Here is a 24,864-nt window from a genome sequence, read left to right on the forward strand (position 1 = left end):
AGGTTCTCGAGTATGTTAGGAAGCATTGACTGTATGCATTGGGAGTGGGAGAAGTGTCCCACCGCTTGGCATGGCCAATACAGAGGACACTTCAAAAAACCAACACTAATTTTAGAGACTATTGCTAGCTACAACCTTTGGATATGACACACCTTTTTTTGTATACCAGGGCCGTTGAAAAAAAATCCTCAACTAAAAGGGATAACATACACCCAACTCCCCTCACAAATGTGCAAACGTGGACTAATCATTGGGTTTTATGAGGATATCTGCAAGCTATCTGCGGGTTTCAACATGGTGAAGATCAATGTCCCCTTTCTCATAATGATCTCTAAGAAATGGACATCGATGTAGACTGCGAGCAACAGCTAGCGGCAAAACACTCAACCTCTATGGTAGACTGGGCAATGCTAGACTGTTTGCGAGAAGACCAAGAAACCAGGGAGGAACCCAAAAACTGATAAGTCCCAGAAGTGGACTTGCGATTCACATGACATCCCGCAAAATCAGCATCTAAATAACCGCACAAAGATAGAACGGACAAAGAGTAGAGGAACATAGGTACCTCATAATCTGTTTGACGGCTTGTCTGTGAGAAGTGTGTGGCTAAGCCTGAAATTGAGCGCATAGACATACTACAAATTGTATGTTTGGCCTCGTTGCCGTCAAGTACAAGAGGGAGCCAATCATGCTCCTATACTCCTTCTAGTCCACGGGCTCGCCATCCTCATCGGCATCCAACGTCGTCGTGGTGGACAAGGGTGTCAAAAGAGGCTTGGCTTGCCCATGTCGAAGTTCTTCAGGACGTCCTTTATATTACTTGCCTTGATGCACAAAGGTCCTGTCTTAGGCATGCTTGATTTGTAGCACAAGAAAGAAGTTCAGCTCCCCCATCATGCTCATCTCAAACTCCCTGCTCATAGTATCTGAAAACTTAGAAACAAGAGCATGAGAAGAACCACCAAATATGATATCATCCATGTAAATCTGGACAAACAAAGTATCATTGCCATGCTTCAGGAGAAAAAGAGTTTGATCCATAGAGCCTATTTTAAAACCCTTTGCAAGCAAGAAAGATTTGAAATGCTCATACCAGGCTCTAGGTTCTTATTTCAAACCATACAAAGTTTTTTGGAGTTTAAAAACATGTTTTGGAAACTTCAAACTCTAAAAACCATAGGATGCCTCACATAAACCTCCTCCTTTATATAGTTATTCACAAAAGCACTTTTGACATCCATTTGAAAAAGTTTTAAACCCTTCAAAGCAGCAAAAGCAAGAAGGATCCTAATGGCTTCTAAACTGGCAACATGGGTAAAGGTTTCCTCATAATCAATACCCTCTTTTTGCCAATACCCTAGGGCAACCAACATCGTCTTGTTTCTCACTATCAACTCATCCTCACTCTTTTTTTGAAAACCCATTTTATATCGATGGGATGGCAATTCGAATGAGGTGGCACCAAAACCCAAACTTGATTTCTCTCAAAATTTATAAGCTCCTCATGCATAAAATTGATCCAGTTAGGATCAGACAAAGCGTGTCCAACATCCCGAGGCTCAAAAGAAGCAACAAAAGTTGAGTGAGCAAAGTGGGACATCTGCTGATACCTGGAGCGAGTGACTCGCTCACTAAGCTCACCAATCATCTGTTGAGGAGGGTGATCGCGCTGGATATGCAACGGAGCCTCCCTTGAAAAGGTGGCCTCCCTCTCAACAGCAACCAGACCTCCTCCAGGCACAATAGGATTCAGCTCAACTGGACCCCGAGTGGTAGAAGAAGCGAGGTCTGGTCTATCATCCGAGGTAGTCGACATAGGCTCAATTGGGGCAGCCGATGGAGTCGGCTCAGGATCGCCACAATCAGTGTCGTCATGCTCATCCGCCAAAAATATGGTCTCACCCATCTGATCTAGAGCTTCAGGCTCAAAGATAGGGAATGGACTAGGAGAAGTCTCATCAAAGGTTACCTCACAAGTCTCCATGATTCGGGTAGTCTCAAGGTTAAAAACTCGATAAGCAAGGGAGTGTAAAGCACAACTGAGAAAAACACCATCAGTAGATCGTGACTCAATCTTGTCCAAATTATCCTTGCTTCAAAACAAAGCATCTACAACCAAATACCCTGAAATGGCTAACCTTGGGTGGCCGTGCAAATCACAACTCATAAGAAGTCTTGTTCAGAAAAGCTCGAAGAAAGATGTGATTGGACACATGGCATGCAATGTTGATTGCTTTGGCCCAAAAACGTCTAGGAGTCCTATGCTCATCGAGCATCATCTTGGCCATCTCAGCAAGGGTTCGATTCTTGTGTTCAACAATGCCATTCTGTTGAGGCATAGATGAAAACTGATTCTCGAGTCCCAAAGAAGCACAAAAGATCTCAAAATAAGTATTCTTGAATTTTGTGCTATTGTCACTACAAATCATGCTCATGGCATTCTCGAGAAACTCATTTTGCAACCTAAGAATCAAATCTCGAGCATGAGTAAAATCCTCATCCTTTGCCTTCATGAAGAACACCCAAGAGTAGCGAGAAAAGTCATCAACGACCACAAGCACATACCACAATCCCCTGAAAGAACAAACATGACCAGACCAACAATGTCCATATGAAGCAATTCGTCGGGCTACGAGGTCATCACCTTGGTGACCGGGGAATGGGAAGCAACAACCATATTGTCGTGATGACAAGGGTGACAAACAAGATCGTTCCCAAATTTTAACTTGTGCAATCCTTGGATGAGGCCAAGTGAGCTCAGTCTACACAAATGATCAAAGCTCAAGTGACCTAACTTCCTATGCCACTTCCAAATCAAAGACTAAGATCCTACTAAAAGACATCGAGAGGGGCCAACCGAATGGGAAAATTTAGCTTGAAAAACTCATCCAAATGGAGAAAATGGCAAACAAGATCTCCCTTAGCATCCAAAACACGAGAAAGACCTCTCTTAAAGAACACTTCATAGTCATCCTCAAGGAGTTACAAAACAGAAAGTAGAATGAAATGCAAATTTGAAACCAATGCAACATCCTTGAGGACAAAACTCTCGTTCACTCGAACGGAGCCACGAGAGACAACCTTACGTCTCGACTTATCCCCGAATGTGATGTATTCCTTACCAATCACGGGGTCGAGGCTGGAGAATCATCTAGAGCTTCTAGTCATGTGGTGCGAACAACCAGAATCCGTGATCCACATGTTCTCCAGGCCTCCCTCATGCATCAATAGAAAGACACGAAGTGAGCAAATGACACAACACTGGGGCTAGGATACTGAGAATAATACCAGTGCTGTGGCATTTGCCCCTGAAAAGTGTTAGGGAAAACACCAAACATCCCCAGTCCCAAAGGGGGAAGCGATCACCACGAGAAGGAAACTGTGGTCCGTTCAGAAAGTAAGAACCAAAGCCTCTGCCATGGGGTCTTTGGCCATATGGCACATGACCAGCACCCCGCCGGGCATGACCACCCTGTGGTCTCATTGCCTAAGGCCCAGCAGCAAGAGGCAAAGCACATTTAGGCCTCACAGGATGTCTCTGAGCAGGAAAATCATGAACACCATGAGAAGGGTGGTTCATGTTCCTTCTGCTAGACTCAGAAACCTGCCGCTCATCTCTCTTCCTCCTAAAGCAGAAAGCAGCCAAATGACCCTCCCTCTCACAATAGTGTGTGAAATCTCACCCTCTCTTAGGTGGAGTCTGTTTGTGAGTTTTGGGCTTTTTAGGTGGTTGAGGGGCTCTAGGAATGGGGTTGCTAGAGATCTCGAGAAGGGTGTTAAGTGTGTTCCTGAGTCAGTTAGGTTTTGGACACCACACTTGCTTCTGAGGTGGAGCTCTCACAAGCTTTACATGCACTCCATCTCTTGCAATAGTGTTGGTTCATTTAGGTGGAGTAAGCTTGACAAGTTTGGTCTAGGGAGTACCGAGGTACCTACTAAGGTGACTGGAAGAGCGGAACCGTTTCCAACGACGATCGAGGTAGGGTGTGTGGAAGGGGATGGGTGGGATCGAGGTAGCATGCCTGTGGTGGGGTTGGTGTGGTAGGCTCCGTCGGAGTCGATGACCCAGTCAGAGGGTGGTGGAGCCAACACCATCGTGCTGTAGGCGACGACGAGATAAGTTGGGTCCCAGCCTCCAGCGAACGGGGACCAAGGTGTCATGGTGGGGGTCCCCGTAGGCAGGAGTTGAGGCGGGGTGTAGGGTAGCATCATCAAGAGAGCCGGTGCTGGAGGGCGGGAGGTATTGGGGGCCTGACCCATCCACATGGAGATGGTGCCGGTCCAAGGGTTGTAGAATGATGGCCAGCTCTGGCTGCCACCCCGGCTGGTGGAACCTCCACGGTTGGAGCTGCCACCCCCACGTCCGCCCTTGCGGGGGCGACAGCCTCCGTCGGCGGTGTAAGCCGGACGAGGGGCCGTGGCAGGGGGCCAAGTGGGGGCCCCAATCAATGGAGTGCGGGGGGTTTGTCCCCCGAAAGACGTCTGGGCACCAGTGGTGGCGCTTGTAGAGTGCTGGGGCCAGAGTGGGAGCCTCAATCGTCATGGTGAGCTCCTCGAGGAGAAGCTCATTCCGCATGACATAGAAGGTAGGAAAAGGCATGGTCCGCTTGATGAGAGCCTTCAGGTGGCCATAGCGGGGTTGAGGCCACGCAGAAGGTTCAGCACCAGGGTACGATCCGCCACCGGCTCGCTGAGGTCGCGGAGGGAGTCCGCCAGGCCCTTCATCTGGCGGCAGTACTCCCCCACGGAGAGTCCCCCCTGGGAGAACTGGTGGAACTAGGTGTCAAGATGGAGGGCCTGAGCGTCCTGGTTCCTGAGGAACTGTTCCTCGAGAGCGAGCCACGCCTGGCTGTCCGTGTGCGCCTGGTCGCGGATGATGTCCTGGAGCTCGACGGTGATGGTGTCGTGGAGCCACGAGAGCTCCACGGTGTCCATCAGGGACTAGGCCAGGGACGGCGGGGCGGCGATGTTGTCGAGAATGTGGTCGTCGAGAACATAGCGCCGCATGGTGAGGAGGACCTGCCCTCGCCAGCGAGGGTAGTGGGAGGACGCCGGGTCCAACACGATGGATACCAGGGACCGAATGTTGTGGAGATCGGCAGTTTGGGCGTGGAGAGCGGCGATGTGGTCGGCGTCGAGTCCAGAGGCGTGGAGAGCCTCTAGGGTGGGCCGTGGTGTCTCATGAACGACCGGATGGGGCCCAATGATGAGACGCTGTGCAGTAGCCATCTAGGCAGTCAGAGTGGCTCCAATGTGCGCTCCTGCTCCAGTGTGTGGGTCGCGGCGCGCTCGCGCTCCTTCGAGGCCTCTAGGGCAGCCTAGATGGTGGCGATGGTAGACGCCAGCGTGAAGTCGGTAGAAGGTGTCGCGGAAGTTCAGGTGGCGTCGGCAACGAGCGGACGAGTGGTTGAGAACCCAGGGGGCGGCTGCCTGGAAAGGCGGTCAGCGATAGAAGACCGGTAAGGGCGCCTATACACGCAGGGTAGCCCGGTAGGCCAAGCCCAGAGGGGACGAGTCCGGCGGCGCGTACGCTGGCCGCAGCAGTGGCGCTAGGCGAGGAGAGGCTGGCGGCCAGGGGCGCGGCCAGGCGCGTGTCGGCACCGGGGGTGGCTGCGCCAGCAAGGGCCGAACTTGCGGTAGCGCCAGCAGGGGCTAAACCCACTGCAGCACCAGCAGGGGCTAAACCCGCTGCAGCACTGAAAGTCGCCTAGAGGGGGGGGGGGGTGAATAGGGCGAATCTGAAATTTATAAACTTAAGCACAACTACAAGTTGGGTTAGCGTTAGAAATATGAACGAGTCCGAGAGAGAGGGTGAAAACAAATCGCGGGCAAGTAAAGAGTGAGACACGATGATTTGTTTTACCGAAGTTCGGTTCTTGCAAACCTACTCCCCATTGAGGTGGTCACAAAGACCGGGTCTCTTTCAACCCTTTCCCTCTCTCAAACGGTCACTTAGACCGAGTGAGCTTCTCTTCTCAATCAAACGGGACACAAAGTCCCCGCAAGGACCACCACACAATTGGTGTCTCTTGCCTCGGTTACAATTGAGTTGATCACAAGAAAGAATGAGAAAAAGAAGCAATCCAAGCGCAAGAGCTCAAATGAACACAAGTCACTCTCTCACTAGTCACTATTTGATTTGGAATGAACTATGGACTTGGGAGAGAATTTGATCTCTTTGGTGTGTCTTGTATTGAATGCTATAGCTCTTGTAAGGTGTAGGAAGTTGGAAAACTTGGATGCCATGAATGTGGGGTGGTTGGGGGTATTTATAACCCCAACTACCAAAAGTGGCCGTTGGGAGGCTGTCTGTCGCATGGCGCACCGGACAGTCCGGTGCGCCACCGGACACTGTCCGGTGCGCCAGCCACGTCAGCCGGCCGTTAGGTTCTGACCGTTGGAGCTCTGACTGGTGGGGCCTCTGGGCTGTCCGGTGGTGCATCGGACAGGTCCTGTAGACTGTCCGGTGCCCCTTCTGCGCGTGCTCTAACTCTGGCGCGCACTGTAGCGCATTTAATGCGGTTGCAGTCGACCGTTAGCGCAAAGTAGCCATTGCTCCGCTGGCACACCGGACAGTCCGGTGAATTATAGCGGAGCGGCCTCTCATTTTCCCGAAGGTAGCGAGTTCAGCGTCAAGTTCCCTGGTGCATCGGACACTGTCCAGTGGCACACCGGATAGTCCGGTGCGCCAGACCAGGGTGCCTTTGGGATGTCTTTAGCTCTCTTTATTTGAACCCATCTTTGGTCTTTTTATTGGCTTGTTGTGAACCTTTAGCACCTGTAAAACTTATAGACTAGAGCAAACTAGTTAGTCCAATTATTTGTGTTGGGCAATTCAACCACCAAAATCAATTTAGGAAAAGGTGTAAGCCTATTTCCCTTTCAAGCACCAGCAGGGGATAAACCCGCTGCAGCACCAGCAGGGGCCATACTTGCGGCAGCGCTGGCGTGGGCGGCCGCGTTAGGCACGCCGGTGCCAGTGTTCTGCCGAGCAGCGGCGTGGAGGTGGTCCTTGGCCAGGTGGAGGCGGTCCAGCGCGGAGGAGGCGGGCATGCGCGTGGAGGCGGTCCGGCGGCGGGGGCGCGTCAGGACCGGCGGGTGGAGAAGACGACGCGCGTGGGTCCGGCGGGTGGAGACAGAGCCGGCGGTGTGGGCGCGATGGGAGAGCTCCGGTGGCACGGGCACGGTAGGACAGGGGTCCTACAGGTGGGGGAGACGGCGCAGGGGCGCGACCAGGTGGGAGGATGGGGAGGCGGCCGGCTCAGGGAGGATTGGGCCGCTGGCGGCTGGGAAAGGAGGGAGAGTGGTGGCGGCGGCTATGGGGACGATAAAAAACTGGCTCTATACCATATTGGAAACCCTAACCCTAGTATAGGGTGGGGATAAGTATTAATAGACTTGGTGGTGAACCCTAATACAATTCTAACACTATGTTTGCATTCAGTGACCTACCAAGATTGTTTTTATGGAGTTGCTCTACTTAGGCATGTAAACCCAGTAACTTGAAGGGAACACCCGTTTCTTGTTCGAGATTCTCCGGTGTATCCTTTAACTAGATTTAAACAAGGGTACAAGACAACAAACCTTAACAAATGTATGGCACACAACACATGCAAATCTTTTGGTCTACATGTGCTGGGTGTTTCTAGCGTGGCACTTAGCCGGTATGACTCTAAAAAATATCTACTATTGAGTTTGTTAGCTCCTATAACTCTAGGCACTGCTTCACCATTTTGTGACTTTGATATGATTATTATGTTTAGCGAACTCAATTTTCTATGTTCCAATCACTGCTCTTAGTTAATTCTGATACTTGCAGTCTGTAGATCTTGTTTTCTGTTGATTCACTTGTAATTAATCTGTTTGGATCACTAGATTGGTAAGATAAACCGAAATCAATGAGAATAGCATGTCTCTGGGCCTGAATTTTGCACAAGATTCGACTGTTCATTTGGTTTGAATCTTTGCTTCTGAACTACATTTGCTGGTCAATGAGTTCTTTACTTTCTTTAGTACTCCCGTGGTCCTTCAACAGACTGCACTTGTATTATCCTAATTTATGTCAAAAAATATCTGACAACATGGACGCGTGATTGTTCTAACAGTGTGTCTAGAGTACAAGCGAGATAGCAGTAAATACATATACCTCTCATCTCTCGAACTTTGTGGGTGAAATGTTTTAATGTTTTAATGAGAGGCATCATATGCTGAAGGAGGTATCATTGGGTTCCTTTGAAACCAGCACGCACATGTACGCAAGAAGAGTTAGCAAAAACATTGGACTGTTGGCCATCAATGAATTATTATATCACGGGTTGTAAATATCAATAAATTATTATATCACGGGTTGTAAATATGTGTTCATTTCGAATGTATTTATAAAGGACTTCTTTGCAATATAATGTTAGTGTTACAGTAATATTTTGCCATACAGATTTTGCATATCATAGTGATGTTTGTCGTTCTGCATCTATATTTTATACTAATTTTTAACTCACATATCAACGCACGGGCATATATATATATATAGGTAATGGAAGCCCTGGGCTTCCATTACTAGAGAGAGCCCTGGCCAGGGTAGGTCCACGGGCGCGGGGCGACGTGTCGGGTGGTGGGAGTACCGCGTGGGTGCACCGGGTCGTGGTGGGGTCGAGCGTGGGGTGTTCTGCGTTTATGCATACGGATTTTGACGGAAATGGCTGCGTAAATGGGCATAGTGGGGGTGCCACGCGGGTGCGTCGGAAACGTGGTGGGGTCGGGCGTGGGTCGCGCGTTTATGCATGCGTATTTTGACGATAGTGGTTGCGTAAATTGGCATAGTTGTGTGGTCAGGACGCGGTCGGGGTGTGGTTCGATGTTTATGCTTGTATAAATTGCCGATAACAACTGCATATCCATCTGACGTGATGTGTGTGGTGAGGTCGGGTAGTGGGGGTGCCACGCGGGTCAACCGGGATCGTGATGGGGTCGCGCGTGGGGGTGAGCCATGTTTATGGTGTTGTAACACAATTGGCAGGTAATCGTAACCGTGTCGACTCACGGAAATCTCGCAACATGCAAATTGCGCGGGATATTTGGAACATGCCATGAATATTGACCAGGACGGTTTTGGCGAATATAGTAGGATAACTCCAAAAAAAACTGGGCTACACACCGCTGCCGCTTTTGTTCGATGACCTGGGAGAGGTAGGGCATACACGATGGCGACGACCAGGGGATCGGTACAGTGTGGAGAGGCTAGAGCGACGACGTTACCCTGTGGGTCAGATGGTCGGCATGCTATAACTCCACCGACTGTGTTACCAGCACCAGGATTCCTTGAAGACAGCAACACAGTTCATCCAAGTTTGGTGGGAGCAACTCACCGGATACCCATGAGGACAATTGGTGATCATGAGCAGGACACACCACACATTCTCCAAAGCCATGTAAGTTCAGTAAGATAATGTCAGATTTTGTGCATATTTGTTATACTGTCCGTGCAAGTTATGAAGTCCTAGAAATTCAGCATGCTGTAAGATTATTTTGTATATGTGCACTGCATGACGACTCCATTAATTGAATAGGATGATAGTATAGATCAACGATTGGTACCGAAGGTTGGTATGACATTTACTAATGTGGACGAGGCGTACCAATTCTATAGCCGATATGCATATGAAGTTGGATTTCCGTTGAAGAGATATAGGGAGAGAAAAAATTGCAAGTGGTTGAATTGTTCAATGGAAGGCAAGCGGGCCAAAAGAGGATCTGGTAATCCAAAAGTGCGTAATACAAGTTCCAAGCGAACACAATGCAAAGCTGGAATGAAACTTAAAAAACCTATGATGATGCCAAAGAGAATATTATTTCAGTGCGGATTGATCTGATTCATTTGGAACATAATCATGAGTTCTTTAGGAAGGATACATAAAAGAATCAGTTACAGTGCAACAAGACACATGATCCCGAATACATAGAGTTCCTTAGTGCAATGCAAGAAAGCAGGATTCCGTAACACTGTATTAAGGATTTTGTTTCGGAAATGCATGGTGGACCAGAGAATGTCCCGGTAACTGCACAAAACGCTTTGTACGTATTGACGTATGATATATTGTTTAATGTTGACAGGAAGAAAGCGCGAAAAAGGGAAACAAATGCCAATGATGTGTTTAAGCTTCTCTCTCTTTTTTTGCATTGTGTAAAAAAGATAACCCACAATTTTTCTCTGACTTCCAACTGGACAAAGAAGGAAAGATTTTGAGCATTTTTTGGTCCCATGCTAGCTAGCAGGCGGATTACATCGACTTTGGTGATGCAGTTACCTTTGATACAACTCATAAGACAAATCTATATGATAAACCCCTGGGAATGTTTGTTGGTTGTAACCACCATCTGCAGTGCACCGTATTTGGTTTCACGTTGTTGGGAGACGAAACTGTAGACACATTCGAGTGGGTTTTCAATGCATTCAAAACGTGCATGGGGCCTGAAGGACCACGAGTAATACTGACATGTATGATTAATAAGCTTCTCAATTATTACGTTTTACTATCATTGGATTGAATGCAAACATAGTTGTTAATGTGTTGCATAATGTTGTGTAAATTATGATTACATATCAAGACCCAGCAATGCCAGTTGCACTAGGCAGGGTATTTCCAAACACAATCCATCGTTTGTGTTTGTGGCATGTTCAGAACAGGTATATGCCGTATTTAAACGAGTTGTACGCTAGATTTGAGGAAGAGGATTTCAAATCAAGGTTCCAATCTATAATTGAGAGCACCTAGAGGGGGGGGGTGAATAGGTGATCCTATAAAATCAAACACTAATAACCACAAAACTTAGTTTAAAGTGTTAGTACGGCTAAGTAGCTTTGAAGCGAGTTCTTGTGAAAACAACAATCACAGAGAAAGCAACACAAGAGACACGCGATTTTTATCCCGTGGTTCGGCCAAGTAACACTTGCCTACTTCCACGTTGTGGCGTCCTAATGGACGAGGGTTGCACTCAACCCCTTTCAAGCGATCCAATGATCAACTTGAATACCACATTCTTTTCCTTTAGAGTATTTTTCCCGTTTGCGAGGAATCTCCACAATTTGGAGTCTCTCGCCCTTACAATTGAGATCACAAAGACAACACAGAGTAAGGTTGGGGAGAGCAACACAAGCAAGACTCGAGTCCGCAACACAACCACGCACAAAAGAGAGAAAGTGAGCACACAAACACAGCGCGAGGAGTTTACAACTCGAATAATGCTCAAATCTCAAGAACGATGATCCGATTGTGTGAAAGTGAAGTCTAGGAGTCTTAGGATGTTTTTTGTAAGCTTGGTGTACTCCTTCATGTGCCTAGGGGTCCCTTTTATAGCCCCAAGGCAGCTAGGAGCCGTTGGAGGCCAACTTGGAAGGCCAAACTTGCCTTCTGTCGGGTGGTGCACCAGACAGTCCGGTGCACCACCGGACAGTCACTGTAGCTGTCCGGTGCGCGATCTCCTTTCTTTTCTAGCGCATCCGACCGTTGGTCCTCGGGGTCTGTTGGCGCACCAGACACTGTCCGGTGTGCCCGGTGCACACCGGACAGTCCGATGTGCCCAACCGACCATTGCTGCGGGCCACGCGTCGCCCGCGGATCGCGCAGCCGACCGTTGGCGACCGTTGGCTCACCGGACAGTCCGGTGCACCACCAGACAGTCCGGTGAATTATAGCCGTACGCCTCTGCGTTTTTTCCGAGAGCAACCAGTTCACCGCCGGCCAGCCTGGCGCACCGGACACTGTTCGGTGCACCATCAGACAGTCCGGTGTGCCTAGCCAGAGTTGGTGTTGGCTACACATAGCCAACTCTTTTTCTTTTCTTTTCTTCTTCTTTTGTCACTGTTTCTAGCACTTAGACAAACACATTAGTATACAAAATAATTTACTAAGTCTAGAAACATACCTTATGCTTTGATTTGCACTCTTCACACATTTTGCACATAAGAACTCAATTAATGTGTTGGACATCTAATCACCAAAATACTTATAGAAATGGCCCAATGGCACATTTCCCTTTCAATCTCCCCCTTTTTGGTGATTTATGCCAATACATCAAAAAGCAACCAAAAGAGTGCAACATCAATGCAATTGAAGACCAAATTATTTTTGCTTATGATTTGGCATATTTGGATCACGCTTTGCCACCACTTGGTTTGTTTTTGCAAATCGAATTCTTTTTCCTATCTCTAAGTCAGAACACTTGTTTGTGCAAATCGAGAGATATTCCAAGAGAAAATTTGATCAAGTGCCAAAAACTCCCCCTTTTTCCCACAATCAAAATTCTACCCCATAAGAGACCAAATTTTGCAATAAGAGTATTTTGGACAAATCACAAATTCTAACTCTACTATTTTCAAAATTCTCAAGTGGTTGGCTGATCTAGTTGCTTTGGCCTTAATTTCTCCCCCTTTGGCATGAAGCACCAAAACGGGATCATTCTTGGCCCTTTAACCCCATTGCCTCACCAAAAATGTCAATTAAGAGCAAAGAGGCAATAAGAGCATAAGTATGAACTTGGAATTAATTACACTAATGCCGGAGTGCAGTGGAAGACTTTGCATCGTCCAAGTTCACTTTTCCCTTTCAATGCACCTTTGAGACTACATCAAGTATACTCAAACAAACAGGTTAGTCTCAAAGGGTCAAGTTGTAGCACATCGCCCCCTAAATATATGCACCATTTGCATATGGACTTGTGAGGTCCAGGGAGGTCTTGTACAACTTGAGCACCATGCTCAAAGTAACATGATCAAAGGCATATAAGACATGTATGCTATAGATCAATCCAAGTTACGCGAATCTAAGACATTTAGCTCACTCCACAACCTGCAAAAAGTTTTCTCATCCAACGGCTTGGTGAAGATATCGGCTAGCTGGTTCTCGGTGCTAATATGAAAAATATCGATATCTCCCTTTTGCTAGTGATCCCTCAGGAAGTGATGCCGGATGTCTATGTGCTTAGTGCGGCTGTGTTCAATAGGATTATCCGCCAAGCGGATTGCACTCTCATTGTCACATAGGAGTGGGACTTTGCTCAGATTGTAGCCAAAGTCCCGGAGGGTTTGCCTCATCCAAAGTAGTTGCGCGCAACATTGTCCTGCGGCAACATACTCGGCCTCAGTGGTGGATAGGGCAACGGATGTCTGTTTCTTGGAACTCCAGGACACTAGGGACCTTCCTAGAAATTGGCACGTCCCTGATGTACTCTTCCTATCAACCTTGCACCCGACATAATCGTAATCTGTGTATCCAATTAAGTCAAAGGTAGACCCCTTTGGATACCAGATCCCGAAGCATGGCGTAGCAACTAAATATCGAAGAATTCGCTTAACGGCCACAAGGTGACATTCCCTGGGGTCGGATTGATATCTAGCACACATGCATACACTTAGCATAATGTTCGGTCTACTAGCACAAAGATAAAGTAATGAACCTATTATTAACCGGTATGCCTTTTGATCAACGGACTTACCTCCTTTCTTGAGGTCGACGTGCCCATCGGTTCCCATCGGTGTCTTCACGGGCTTGGCGTCCTTCATCCCAAACCTCTTGAGAAGATCTTGAGTGTACTTCGTTTGGGAGATGAAGGTACCGTCCTTGAGTTGCTTCACTTGGAATCCAAGGAAGTATGTTAACTCGCCCATCATCGACATTTCGAATTTCTGCATCATTACCCTTTTAAATTCCTCACAAGACTTTTGGTTAGTAGAACCAAATATTATGTCATCGACATAAATTTGGCACACAAAGAGATCACCATCACAAGTCTTGGTAAAAAGAGTGGGATCGACTTTCCCAACCTTGAAAGCATTAGCAATTAAGAAATCTCTAAGGCATTCATACCATGCTCTTGGGGCTTGCTTAAGTCCATAGAGCGCCTTAAAGAGCTTATACACGTGGTCGGGATACCTGTCATCCTCAAAGCTAGGGGGTTGTTCCATGTATACTTCCTCCTTTATTGGCCCATTGAGGAAAGCGCTCTTCACGTCCATTTGAAACAACCTAAAAGAGTGGTGAGCAGCATAGGCTAACAATATTCGAATTGACTCTAACCTTGCCACAACAGCAAAAGTCTCCCCGAAATCCAAACCTGTGACTTGGGCATAACCTTTTTCCACAAGTCGAGCCTTGTTTCTCGTCACCACCCCGTGCTCGTCTTGCTTGTTGCGGAACACCCACTTGGTGCCCACAATGTTTTGCTTTGGACGTGGCACCAGGCTCCAGACTTCATTTCTTTTGAAGTTGTTGAGCTCTTCCTGCATGGCCAACACCTAGTCCGGATCCTGCAAGGCCTCTTCTACCCGGAAAGGCTCACTAGAAGAGACAAACGAGTAATGCTCACAAAAATTAGCTAAACGTGAGCGAGTCGTTACTCCCTTGCTGATATCACCCAGAATTTGATCGACGGGGTGATTTCTTTGGATCGTCGTTCGAACTTGAGTTGGAGGGACCCGTGGTGCTTCTTCCTCCTCCATAACTTGTTCTTCTTGTGCTCCCCCGTGATCACGCTCCTCTTCTTGAGGTACCTGTCCATCATCTTGAGTTGGGGGATGCACCATTGTAGAGGAAGATGGTTGATCTTGCTCCTGTTGTTCCTGTGGTCGCACATCACCTATCGCCATTGTGCGCATTGCGGCTGTTGGGATTTCATCTTCATCTATATCATCAAGATCAACTTGCTCTCTTGGAGAGCCATTAGTCTCATCAAATACAACGTCGCTAGAGACTTCAGCTAATCCTGATGATTTGTTGAAGACCCTATACGCCTTTGTATTTGATTCATACCCTATTAAAAACCCTTCTACTGCCTTGGGAGCAAATTTAGAATGTCTACCTTTCTTCACCAGAATGTAGCATTTGCTCCCAAATACACGAAAGTAGGAGACATTGGGTTTGTTACCGGTAAGGAGTTCGTAGGAGGCCTTCTTGAGAAGGCGACAGATAGAACCGGTTTATGGCGTGGCAAGTTGTGTTCACAGCTTCCGACCAAAACCACTCGGGCGTCTTGAACTCACCAAGCATTGTTCTCGCCATGTCGATAAGCGTCTTGTTCTTCCTCTCTACCACACCGTTTTGCTGTGGTGTGTAGGGAGCGGAGAACTCGTGCTTGATGCCTTCCTCCTCAAGAAACTCTTCAACTTGTAGATCCTTGAACTCGGACCCATTGTCGCTCCTTATCTTTTTCATTTTAAGCTCAAATTGATTTTGAGCCCTCCTTAGAAAGCGCTTTAGGGTCTCTTGGGTTTATGATTTGTCCTGCAAAAAGAATACCCAAGTGAAGCGGGAAAAATCATCAATAATTACAAGACCATACTTACTTCCCCCGATGCTAAGGTAGGCAACGGGTCCAAAGAGGTCCATGTGGAGAAGCTCCAGTGGTCTTGATGTCGTCATCACATTCTTGCTGTGATGAGTGCTTCCCACCTGTTTCCCTGCCTAACATGCTGCACAAGGTCTGTCTTTCTCAAAGCAGACATCAGTTAGTCCTAACACATGATCTCTCTTTAGAAGTTTATGAAGGTTCTTCATCCCAACATGTGCTAGATGGCGATGCCAAAGCCAGCCCATATTAGTCTTAGCCATTAAGCATGCATCTAGATCGGCATTCTCTTTCGAAAAATCTACTAAATAGAGTTTGCCGTCTAATACACCCTTGAATGCTAATGAACCATCACTCCTTCTAAAAACAGATACATCTATATTTGTGAATAAACAATTATAGCCCATGTTACATAATTGACTCATAGACAATAAGTTGTACCCGAGCGATTCAACTAAAAACACATTGGATATAGAATGCTCGGATGTAATGGATATCTTTCCCAATCCTTTAACCTTGCCTTGGTTCCCATCTCCAAAGATAATCACATCCTGGGAATCCTTGTTCTTGACGTAGGAGGTGAACATTTTCTTCTCCCCCGTCATGTGGTTTGTGCATCCGCTGTCGATAATCCAGCTTGAGCCCCCGAATGCATAAACCTGCAAGGCAATTTAATCTTGGGTTTTAGGTACCCAACTCTTGTTGGGTCCTACAAGGTTAGTCAAAATAGTTTTTGGAAACCATATGCAAGTTTTGTCTCCCTTGCATTTAGAACCCAACTTCCTAGCAACTACTTTTGCATTCTTACATGAAAGAACTGAAAGGGAAATGTGCCCTTGGGCCATTTCTAAGTGTTTTGGTGATTTAGTGTCCAACACAAGTGCCAAAGTGTCAAATGGTGGACAAAGTACAAATCAAGTATAAAGGTATGTTTCTCAGACTTAGTACATTGTTTTAGTGACTAATGTATTGTGTCTAAGTGCTGGAAACAGGAGAAATCGAATTGGAGAAGAGATGGCCTTGTTCAGCCAAAGTCAGCTCTGTCTGGGTGCACCGGACTGTCCGGTGGTGCACCGGACAGTGTCCGGTGTGCCAGGCTGGCTCAGGCGAACTTGCCGCTCTCGGGAATAAGTTAACGGCGTACGACTATAATTCACTGGACTGTCCGGTGTGCACCGGACAGTGTCCGGTGAGCCAACGGTCGCCGGGCCAACGGTCGGCCGCTTAATCCGGGCGCGACGCGTGGCCGAGCCAACGGCTAGAAGGGGGCACCGGACTGTCCGGTGTGCACCGGACAGTGTCCGGTGCGCCAACGGCTCCAAAGCGCCAACGGTCGGCTTCGCCAAAGAAGGAAAGAAATCCGCACCGGACAGTGTCCGGTGGTGCACCGGACTGTCCGGTGCGCCAGGCGACAGAAGGCAAGAATTGCCTTCCCGGATTGCTCTCAACGGCTCCTAGCTGCCTTGGGGATATAAAAGGGACCCCTAGGCGCATGGAGGAAAATACCAAGCATTCCTTGAGCACTCATGATCACTCACACTCCATTCTTGCGCACTTGTTCAACATTCTAGTGATTTGAGCTCCGTTTTAGTGTGCTAGTCTTTTGAGCTTAAGTCTGGGTCTTGTGTGTGCATATTTGTTGTGATCTTTGTGTCTTGTGTGAGTTGCTAATCCCTCCCTTACTCCATGCTTCTTTGTGAACATCTTTGTAAGGGCGAGAGACTCCAAGTTGTGGAGATTCCTCGCGAACGGGATATAGAAAAGAAAAGCAAACACCGTGGTATTCAAGTAGGTCTTTGGACCGCTTGAGAGGGGTTGATTGCAACCCTCATCCGTTGGGACGCCACAACGTGGAAGTAGGCAAGTGTTGTACTTGGCCGAACCACGGGATAAACCACTGTGTCTACCTGTGTTGATTCTCTTGTGGTTATTGTGTTTCGTTAAGACTCTTCTCTAGCCACTTGGCAATACTGTGCTAACGCTTAACCAAGTTTTTGTGGCATTAAGTTCAAGTTTGACAGGATCACCTATTCACCCCCCCTCTAGGTGCTCTCAATTGGTATCAGAGTCGTTCTCTTCTAGAAAGGGACTAACCGCCCGAAGAGATGGATCCTAAGGGGAAGGGAATCGTGATCAATGATAAGGAGAAGGAGTCCTTCGTCAACGAGCCGAAGGATGACAAGCCTACCGACTCGGGCACGGGCCACAAACAAAAGGATGGGAAGAAGAAGAAGACAAGGCGCATCAAGGAGATCGTCTACTACGACGACAGCGACACGTCCACTTCTTCCCAAAAGGACAACGACGACAATGACTACGAGAGAAGGAAACCGGTTAATTCGAACTTTTCTTTTGACTACTCTCGTATTCCGCAAAGTACAAATGCTCATTTACTCTCCATTCCACTTGGCAAACCTCCTCACTTTGATGGAGAGGACTACGGATTTTGGAGCCACAAAATGCGTAGTCACCTGTTCTCTCTCCATCCGAGCATATGGGAGATTGTGGAGAGTGGAATGAAATTTGATAGCTCGGATAGTCCTATGTTTATCAATGAATAGATTCATAGAAATGCACAAGCTACTACTGTGTTGTTAGCCTCTTTGTGCAGGGACGAGTATCATAAGGTGAGCGGCTTGGACAATGCCAAGCAGACCTGGGACACCCTCAGGATCTCACATGAGGGGAACGACGTCACCTTACTCACCAAAATGGAGTTGGTGGAGGGCGAGCTTGGAAGATTCGCAATGATCAGGGGAGAGGAGCCAACTCAAACATACAACCGGCTCAAGACCCTCATCAACAAGATAAGGAGCTACGGAAGCACACGATGGACGGACCACAACGTCATTCGTCTAATGCTAAGGTCCTTTACTGTACTTGATCCACATTTGGTGAACAATATCCGTGAAAATCTTAGGTACACCAAGATGTCACCCGAAGAAGTTCTTGGGAAATTTGTAAGCAGGCGAATGATGATCAAGGAGGCGAGATATGTCGACGACGCGTTGAACGGTCCAATCCATGAGCCTCAACCCATTGCTCTCAAGGCAACGAGGAGCAAGGAGGCGCTACCTAGCAAGGTGGCGCAAGTTGAGGCGGCCGGGCTCAATGATGAAGAAATGGCTCTCATCATCAAGCGCTTCAAGATGGCGCTAAAGGGTCGCAAGGGGCAGCCAAGCAAGACCAAGACAAAGGGGAAGCGCTCATGCTTCAAATGTGGTAAGGTTGGTCATTTTATTGCTAATTGCCCCGACAATGATAGTGACCAGGAACAAGGGAACAAGAGGGAGAAGAAGAAGAACTATAAGAAGGCAAAAGGCGAGGCACATCTTGGCAAGGAGTGGGACTCGGATTGTTCGTCGTCCGACTCCGACAACGAAGGACTCGCCGCCACTGCCTTCAACAAGTCATCCCTCTTCCCCAACGAGCATCACACTTGCCTCATGGCAAGGGAAAATAAGGTAAGCGCTCGTAACACTAGTACTTATGCTTCTTAAAGTGAGGATGAGTCTAGTGACGACGATGAAATAGATTATTCATGTTTATTCAAGGGTCTAGATAGAACCAAGGTGGATAAAATAAATGAATTGATTGATGCTTTGAATGATAAGAATAGATTGCTAGAAAAGCAAGAGGATCTCTTATATGATGAACATGATAAGTTTGTAGAAGCTCAAAAATCCCTTGCTTTAGAAATAAAGAGGAATGAAATGCTTTCTTGTGAATTGTCTACATGCCATGACTCTATTTCTAGTTTAAAAAGCATAAACGATGACTTGAATGCTAAGTTAGAAATAGCTAAGAAATCAACATCTTGTGTAAAACATGTTGTTGTTTGCACTAGGTGTAAAGATTTTAATGTTGATGCTTGTAGTGAACACCTAGTTTCAATTTCTAAATTGAATGATGAAGTGGCCAGTCTTAATGCCCAACTTAAGACTAGCAAAAGCGAATTTGATAAGTTAAAATTTGCAAGGGATGCCTACACGATTGGTAGACACCCCTCAATTAAGGATGGACTTGGTTTCAAGAAGGAAGCCAAGAACTTAACAAGCCATAAAGCTCCCATCCCCGCCAAGGAGAAAGGGAAGCCCCCTATGGCTAGTAGTGCTAAAAAGAACCATGCTTTTATGTACCATGATAGAAGACAGTCTTATAAGAGTTGTAATGCTTATGATGCTTTTGAATCTCATGCCATGTTCGCTTCTAGTTCTTCCTATATGCATGGTAAAGATATGTCTAGGAGATATTCTGTTTATATGCCTAGGAGAAATGTTGTTAATGTTCCTAGGAAAGTTAATGAACCTTCTACAATATATCATGCTTTAAATGCTTCCTTTGCTATTTGTAGAAAGGATAGGAAGATAGTTGCTAGAAAATTAGGGGCAAAATGCAAGGGAGACAAAACTTGCATTTGGGTCCCTAAGACAATTGTGACTAACCTTGTAGGACCCAACAAGAGTTGGGTACCTAAGACCCAAGCCTAAATTTGCCTTGCAGGTTTATGCATCCGGGGGTTTAAGCTGGATTATCGACAGTGGATGCACAAACCATATGACGGGGGAGAAGAAGATGTTCACCTCCTACGTCAAAAACAAGGATTCCCAAGATTCAATAATATTCGGTGATGGGAATCAAGGCAAGGTAAAAGGATTAGGTAAAATTGCTATTTCATCCAAGCACTCTATATCTAATGTGTATTTAGTTGAGTCTCTTGGATATAATTTGTTATCAGTTAGTCAATTATGCAATATGTGATATAATTGTCTATTCACAAATGTAGATGTGTCTGTCATTAGAAGAAGTGATGGTTCACTAGCTTTTAAGGGTGTATTAGACGTCAAACTTTACTTAGTTGATTTTGCAAAAGAGGAGGCCGGTCTAGATGCATGCTTAATTGCTAAGACTAGCATGGGCTGGCTGTGGCATCGCCGCTTAGCACATGTGGGGATGAAGAACCTTCACAAGCTTCTAAAGGGAGAACACGTGATAGGTTTAACTAATGTGCAATTCGAAAAAGATAGACCTTGTGCAGCTTGTCAAGCAGGCAAACAGGTGGGAAGCTCTCATCACACCAAAAATGTGATGACCACATCAAGACCTTTGGAGATGCTTCACATAGACCTCTTCGGACCCGTCGCCTATCTAAGTATAGGAGGAAGTAAGTATGGTCTTGTTATAGTTGACGACTTTTCCCGCTTCACTTGGGTATTCTTTTTGCAGGATAAATCTGAAACCCAAGGGACCCTCAAGCGCTTCCTAAGGAGAGCTCAAAACGAGTTTGAGCTCAAGGTGAAAAAGATAAGGAGCGACAATGGGTCTGAGTTCAAGAACCTTCAAGTGGAGGAGTACCTTGAGGAGGAAGGGATCAAGCACGAGTTCTCCGCTCCCTACACACCACAGCAAAATGGTGTGGTAGAGAGGAAGAACAGGACGCTTATAGACATGGCGAGGACGATGCTTGGAGAGTTCAAGACCCTCGAGCGCTTTTGGTCGGAAGCCGTGAACACGGCTTGCCACGCCATCAACAGGGTCTACCTTCATCGCCTCCTCAAGAAGACGTCGTATGAGCTACTAACCGGTAACAAACCCAATGTTTCGTATTTTCGAGTTTTTGGAAGTAAATGCTACATTCTAGTGAAGAAGGGTAGGAATTCCAAATTTGCTCCCAAAGCCGTAGAAGGGTTTTTGTTAGGTTATGACTCAAATACAAAGGCGTATAGAGTCTTCAACAAATCATCGGGTTTGGTTGAAGTCTCTAGCGACGTTGTATTTGATGAGACTAATGGCTCTCCAAGAGAGCAAGTTGTTGATTTTGATGATGTAGATGAAGAAGAAGTTCCAACGACCGCAATACGCACCATGGCAATTGGAGATGTGCGGCCACAGGAACAAGATGAGCAAGATCAACCTTCTTCCTCAACAATGGTGCAACCCCCAACTCAAGATGATGAACAGGAGGCGTGTGATCAAGGGGAAGCACAAGATGATCATGTAATGGAGGAAGAAGCACAACCGACACCTCCAACCCAAGTTCGAGCAATGATTCAAAGGGATCATCCCGTCGACCAAATATTGGGTGATATTAGCAAGGGAGTAACTACTCGATCTCGATTAGTTAATTTTTGTGAGCATTACTCCTTTGTCTCTTTTATTGAGCCTTTCAGTGTAGAAGAGGCCTTGCTAGATCCGGACTGGGTGTTGGCCATGCAGGAGGAGCTCAACAACTTTAAAAGAAATGAAGTTTGGACACTGGTGCCTCGTCCCAAGCAAAATGTTGTGGGAACCAAGTGGGTGTTCCGCAACAAACAAGACGAGCACGGGGTGGTGACAAGGAACAAGGCACGACTTGTGGCAAAAGGTTATGCCCAAGTCACAGGTTTGGACTTTGAGGAGACTTTTGCTCCTGTGGCTAGCCTAGAGTCCATTCGTATTTTGCTAGCATATGCCGCTCACCATTCTTTCAGGTTGTTCCAAATGGATGTGAAGAGCGCTTTCCTCAACGGGCCAATCAAGGAGGAGGTGTACGTGGAGCAACCCCCTGGCTTCGAGGATGAACGGTACCCTGACCACGTGTGTAAGCTCTCTAAGGCGCTCTATGGACTTAAGCAAGCCCCAAGAGCATGGTATGAATGCCTTAGAGACTTTTTAATTGCTAATGCTTTCAAGGTTGGGAAAGCCGATCCAACTCTTTTTACTAAGACTTGTGATGGTGATCTTTTTGTGTGCCAAATTTATGTTGATGACATAATATTTGGTTCTACTAATCAAAAGTCTTGTGAAGAGTTTAACAGGGTGATGACTCAAAAGTTCGAGATGTCGATGATGGGCGAGTTAAACTACTTCCTTGGGTTCCAAGTGAAGCAACTCAAGGATGGGACCTTCATCTCCCAAACAAAGTACACACAAGATTTGATCAAGAGGTTTGGGATGAAGGACGCCAAGCCCGCAAAGACTCCAATGGGAACTGCTGGGGACTTGCTCTCAAATGCTATGAATTAAGAACAAGGCAACACAAAATGTTAAATATCAATGCCCTTCGTCCGTCGAAGCATTATCTCCACAAGGATCAAATGAGCTTCGGACGAAGGTCACAGACATAATATTACGAAGGTTTCACCTTCGTAATTAAACTTACAGAGTTAATACAAATTAAGGTAAAACATGAAACATTAGAGATTAATACATCGAAATCATCATTCACGTATATCACTATATGAATTTTAGATATTTGAACACAACGATTAGGCACATTTATACCTTTGCCTTGACAAGCAATAATTCTCGAGTGATGCGTTAGCAATTACAGGAATGCGTGAACAGTAAAGGAATACTGTTCACTATTTATAGGCACAGGACACAGCTCATGAAGAATTACAATTATGCCCCTCATAAAAGTTTACAACAATGACTCAGACCATTGAAGGCTAAAAGGTCATTTTATCTTTAAGTCGGTTCGATCCTTCGTCTTCGGATATGCTGTAGTTCTGAAGCTTCGTGAACGGTATCTTCGGCATCATGTTCAAGCAGCTTCAGCTGAAGCTGTTTCTTTTTGCAGGACCTTCGACGACGAAGCATGGTCCCAACAGTAGCCCCTTCACGGTGCTAGATCGTTTTTCGTGACGAGCTTGATCCATGAAAAAAGTCTCTTAGGCTTCAAGAAGCCGAAGGTCCGAAAAACACCTTCCCAGAGCTCGTTGTCGAGAAACGATACAGCTTTCAAGCGTGCAGCGGTCCCACCATGCGGGTTCACTGTTCTGGTTTTTGCGGCCCACCGTTCAGCGGGTGCGAGCAACTGTTTGCCTGGTGTAAAAATCCTGACGATTCACCTTCTTACCTGCAACACTATATAAACAGACGGGTAGGTGTGAAGTTACCACAGCATTCATTGCTATTGCACTGTTTTGCTGCCAAAATTTTCAACCATAGCCGAAGCTTAACTTTCGCATTCAAACGAAGCTCCAATTTAGAATTTGCTTCGTCAGAAGAATAGCTTCGGAAGAGAAGGCTATTATTTTCCAAGAAATTTTTCAAGAAATTCAAAATTAAATGGCCAGAGTGCGCTCTACTGCTAGAGTTGAGCGCGAGGGAGACGAAGCCGAAGGTGCGGAAACTGTTCCTATCTCTGAAGCAATGAAGCGATCTGGATTGATGACATCAGAAGACATCCCTGCTGCTGAAGCAGAACAAGCAGATATTGAGGAGGCTGATACTGACGATGATTACAATATCGCAGTACCGAGCAAGCCTTGTCACCTGGAGTTCGGAAAGTCGACTATCTCGAAGGTTGATTTCCCAAAGATGGTGAAGTCGGGCTACTTCAGCGAAGATGAGAAGAAGATGATTCGCTTTGGTGGAGAAGAGATTACCCCGAAGCCACAAAAAGATGAAATAGTGATTTTTAAGAGTTTCCTCAAAGCTGGTCTGAGATTTCCTTTGAATAGGATGATTGCCGGTGTGCTGAAGAAATTTGGGATCTATTTTCACCAGCTAACTCCTAACGCTATTGTTAGGCTTAGTGTTGGGGACTTGTTCTCAAATGCTATGAATTAAGAACAAGGCAACATAAAATGTTAAATGTTAATGCCCTTCGCCCGCTGAAGCATTATTTCCTCAAGGATTTAATGAACTTCGGACGAAGGTTAAAATGATACAATTACGAAGGTTGTATCTTTGTAATTGAACTCTCAGAGATTATATAAAATAATGCAAAATATAAAGCATTAAAGACAAGTAAATTATGAGTAAACAACATCATTTACATATTATATAAACTTGATGTATTCAAATATAATATTTAGATACATTTATACCTATGCCTTGGCAAAGAATAATTTCCGAGTGATGCGATTGCAATTACAGGAATGCGTGAACAGTAAAGGAATACTGTTCACTATTTATAGGCACAAGACACAGCCTGTGAGGAATTACAATCATGCCCCTCATAAAAGTTTACAACATTGACTCAGACCTTTATGGACTAAAAGGTCATTCTATCTTTAAGTCGGTTCGACTCTTCATCTTCGGATATGTTGTAATACCGAAGCTTCATGAATGGTGCCTTCGGCGTCACGTACGAGCAGCTTCAGCCGAAGCTGTCTCTTTCTGCAGGACCTTCGGCGACGAAGCATGGTCCCAACAGTAGCCCCTTCGTGGTGCTAGATCGTTTTTCGTAACGAGCTTGATCCGTGAAAAAAGTCTCTTAGGCTTCAGGAAGCCGAAGGTCCGAAAAACACCTTCCCTGAGCTCGTTGTCGAGAAACGATATAGTTTCCGAGCGTGTAGCAGTCCCACTATGCAGGTTCACTATTTGGTCTTTGCGGCCCACCGCGCAGCGGGTGCGAGCAGCTGTTTGCCTGGTGTAAAAATCCTGACGATTCACCTTCTTACCTGCAGCACTATATAAACAGACAGGTAGGTGTGAAGTTACCACAGCATTCATTGCTATTGCACTGTTTTGCTGCCAAAAATTTTAACCATAGCCGAAGCTTGACTCTCGCATTCAGACGGAGCTCCAGTTAAG

This window comes from Zea mays, chromosome 2, assembly GCF_902167145.1.
Source record: "Zea mays cultivar B73 chromosome 2, Zm-B73-REFERENCE-NAM-5.0, whole genome shotgun sequence".
NCBI lineage: Eukaryota > Viridiplantae > Streptophyta > Magnoliopsida > Poales > Poaceae > Zea > Zea mays.